Source organism: Cucurbita maxima, unplaced genomic scaffold (assembly GCF_002738345.1).
Source record: "Cucurbita maxima cultivar Rimu unplaced genomic scaffold, Cmax_1.0 Cma_Scf00003, whole genome shotgun sequence".
Taxonomy (NCBI): Eukaryota; Viridiplantae; Streptophyta; class Magnoliopsida; order Cucurbitales; family Cucurbitaceae; genus Cucurbita; species Cucurbita maxima.
Window position 1 is genome coordinate 3,142,047 of NW_019272019.1, and position 4,629 is coordinate 3,146,675.

The following is a 4,629-nucleotide window of genomic DNA, read 5'->3' on the forward strand; positions in this document are numbered from 1 at the left end:
TTTTTTTTTTTTTTTTTTCGTTTCACAATCATCAGATGACTTATTTGTCGCTTGCTTCCTATTTCTTATTGTGGACGTTGATCAGAGAACCAACACACTCAGCGGCTGAACATTGTTGTCATCACCATGAATCAAAAATCATGTGTCGTGCCAAAGATTTTACCACAATTCACGAGATGAGACGTGAAGTCAGCCGGTTCAATCGGTTCGTGATATGCAACGGTCAATGTTGATAAGGACATAATTTAGGCATAATAATAATAATTTGGAGGGAAAGTCTAAAGTTTGAAACGGGATAATTTAATTTAAGTACGTAACCACAAAACGCCGTAATTAAATTTCATTAAAATAAATAAATAAATAAATAAATAATTTTAAAAATTTGCTCCCTTACTCCTCGTTGCTACCTATTTATCCTAGATTCCTGTACTTTCCAGATTTTCACTTTCTTACGCAAGCCAGAAACTGACACAAAAATTTAATGATTTCCCCCAAATTACAACAATGCCATCCGCCATAACTACCCCTCAAACTCCATTTAATCACAAAATAACCTCTCCGACACGTGGCAGATATTCGAGGAGCTCATTTACACCGTTGAAGGCAGTGGTAGTTTCGTAAATTGAGATAGAAAAAAGGAGCATTTTGGAGAGATGAGAGGACAGAAGTAGCTGGCCATGTGCTGGAGAAAGTGGCGTGCCAGCTGGCCCATTCAGGTTGGAGGCTGAGGGATGAGAGTGGCGTCCAGCTAAGCAGTTGACGGCGTCTAGGGAATTTTGGTAACGGACGTTAGATGGTGACAGAAGAGAAGAGAGGAGGAATGATGAGGAGGCCATCCAAGTCATTGCCAGGTAGATAAATGCCCCCATAATTTCTCACATCCACAAAGAAAATCATGTGCTTTTTTTTTTTTTTTTTTTTTTTAATAAAGTATATACCTTCACGATTCCTATTTACGATCCATAATGAAACGTTACGTAATCCATATAAAGAAAAGTGTACTTAGTTGGTGTTATAATCCAAGCTCATCGCTAATAGATATGATTCGTTTTCACCCGTTACATATCATTATCAGGACCACAATTTTAAAACGCGTCTATTAGTGAGAGATTTCCACACCCTTATAAAGAAAGTTTCGTTCCCTTTTCTAACTAACGTGAGATCTCACAATCCACCCCCTTAGGAGTCCAACATTCTCACTGGCACGCTACTCCATGTTTGGCTCTAACACCATTTGTAACCGTCTAAGTTCATCACTAGCAGATGGTATGTTTTGGCCCGTTATGTATTCCTATCAGCCTTACGGTTAAAAAAAGCGTCTACTATGGAGAGGGTCTAGCCCTATTCCCACTAGTGCCTCGTACTGTCCAATGACTGGTTCTAATACTAATTGTAACAACTAAGCCTACCGCTAGTTGATGTTGTTTGTTTTAGCTTGTTACGTATCATCGTTAGTCTTACAATTTTAAAATACGTCTACTAAAGAGAAGATTCCACATCCTTATTGAAAATGATCGGTGCGGACATAAATAAAGACCAAATAATGGGAAAGGCAAAAGAGTAATTAAATAGGAGTGGAGGAGGCTTTGATTTTTTGACATCCAATTCTGACACCACAATAAATAGGAGAACCAAATTGTTTATATATATATATATATATATATATATATATAATGTATATAATTTAATTTTCCATTTTAGTATATAGTTTTGTAATTCACAACGGTAACGTGAATGGAATAATGTGGAAAAAAGAAGGGATCAAATTAAATTAAATTAAATTAAATACTGTTGTTCCATTCTCTTTTTCTTATACTTATTTTAAAATTGTGGAGTTTACAATGATAAATAACGAATTGAAGCAGACAATATCTACTAACGATGGGCTTGGATTGTAATATTGTACCGAAATTAATATTATCTTAAAAAATTAATAAAATGTTGCTTGTAACTAATGTTCAAACTAAACTATAAAATTAAAACGTGCTTAAACTCGAGAACAAAATTATAATAAAATGATGTCGTTCATGACAAACATTAGAAGTAATGATCAGCGTATGAATTATTCACAAATAATTGGGGTTTTGTACCATATTTTCATGATGTCTACTCAAAATAAAAGAATAAAATCATATTATATATATATTCTTTTTATTTTTCGGTGGTAATAACCTAAGCTCATCATAAGTGGATATTGTCAATTTTAATTTGTTACGTATCGTTGTCAATCTCACGATTTTAAGACGTCTCTACTATGGAGAGGTTCTCACTTGTTTCCCTGTCATGTGAGATCTCACAATCTACCTCCCTTGGGAGCCTAACGTCTTTACTAACACACTATTCAGTATTTTGCTCTGATACCATTTGCAATAGTCAAAACCCACCACTAAGATATTATTCATTTTGACCTATTATGTATTGTTATTAGCTTCACAATTTTAAAACACGTCTACTATGGAGAGGTTCCTACTCGAAATTCATTCTCCGAGTTTGAACTATTTTAAGATTCAAAATATTTATATTTGTTTTGGAATATTGAAAGAAAATAAAAATAAAAGTTAGGATTTTGATGGAGTTCCTAGAACATAGCAAAAGGACAGTTTTTGGCTTTCGATTTTGTCTTCAATTAATGTCTGGTCTTAACGCTTCTACTTTACGCTAATCTTAATTAACCACTTTAATTTACTTCATTAAACAATTCGGTTTCCCTGATTTTCATGAACAAATCCAATACATTTAACTTTTTCTTTCACCAAAAAGTGATTACCCCACTAATTATGCTATTCTTTACCTTTCTCAATTTAATTATTCCTCTCTAATTATTAACTTTTAAAAAAAATTTAAAAATTTCAACCACCCCGATTAGAATCCAACCCCAGTTAGAATCAGAATGTAGTGCAACTTATTTCTAGTTTGAATTATTTAAAAAATATAGGATATTCGTAATCATTTAATATTTGAAGAATATATTAATTAAAAAATATAATATTCATTAGTTAAATTTGATTTGTTTCTCCCGAGTTAGTTTATATTTTCCTTATTGGTCGGTATTAGTTAATATCTTGTATCATATTTGAAAGTTGAGGATATCATAGAACCTTCAGTCCCAAATCGAATTTTCTTTATTAAGTAATAATATTTTTCATATCTATTCACTAGATATTGCGTCACTTTTCAGATTAAACTTGCAATTTAATCATATTTATAATTTGGGTACGATTGATATATTTACAATATTTAAGAATTTAATTGCTAATAATTGATGAGGACGGGATAAATAGCGTTTATCGTTTAGGGCATTTTTGTAATTTTTTCCATTATAGTGAGCAATTTTTTTTTCCTTTGACATAACCCAATGTCTTGTAATCAATCATATTATTGTTTTATAAGTGATTTAAGTCAAAGTTTGATTGAATAATGTTCAAAATACTTAGGATAATCTGTCTCCCTTTTCCAACATTCAATCATTTTTATAAGCTTTGACCTCAATTTTCATTAAACTTCCCAACTTTATTTCTTTCCTTTCTTTAGCTTCAACAAAATCTTTAAAATATTGTCCGATCAACAACACGTGAAGTTAATAACGATCTATACCCAGGATTTGGAATCTAGATTCAACATCTGATGGTCTCGACATTCTACTATATTTATTGCGAAATGACAATGTTACCTAGTTGTCTTGAACTGTTTCTAAGAGTGAAATGTGAGATCTCACATCGGTTTGAGAAGAGAACAAAACATTTCTTTTAAGGGTGTAAAAATCTCTCCCTAGTAGACATGTTTTAAAAATCATGAGCCTAATAGTGATACGTAACGAGCCAAAACGGACAATATCTATTAACGGTGGTGGACTTGAATTGTGAGAACTTACATCGGTTGGGAAAGAGAACAAGAATTTCATTATAAGGGTGTGAAATCCTCTCCCTAATAAACACGTTTTAAAAATTATGAGGCTGATAGTGATATGCAACGGACAAAAGCGAATAATATCTACTAATTCTGAGTGTTAGAAGACTATTATCTACTATATATCAGAACTAGTTGACTTGTATGTTCGAATTTGGAATATTAATGGGATGAAATAATAATAAACATGAAAGTTCAAAATACCAACGTAGAATCAAACTCTACTGACATTTTATTTATATTGATTGACTTTTCTTTTCATTTTAAATATATGCCAATAAAATATTCCAAAATTAAAAGTCAAAGTCAAACAAATTAATTCTTCTGACAAATGAAAAAATAAATTACATGATCCTTCGACATGTCTATAAGTCAATTGTTCTCCACATTATTGTAATGAATGGTTGCAAATAATGTCAATACGAAACTTTTTCCACGCTTAATGTTATGATAATCGTAAATTTTGTTTGAGATATCATTTCATAATTTTTTTAAGACGGGTTTTTATCAATAAAAGAATTCAACTTCGACTCCCCTCTACCAGAGTATCCATGAATTTCGAGCACCTTCAGTAAAACTATTCCTCTTAATTGGGTTCGGGACATTGACGAAAAAGGAGGACCTGATGGAAAGCACAATTAGATTAGTGTCACGCACAAAGTTTACACAGACGTACACGTCAATGATGACTATAATGATGGATGTAAAAAGTAACCTACTCGA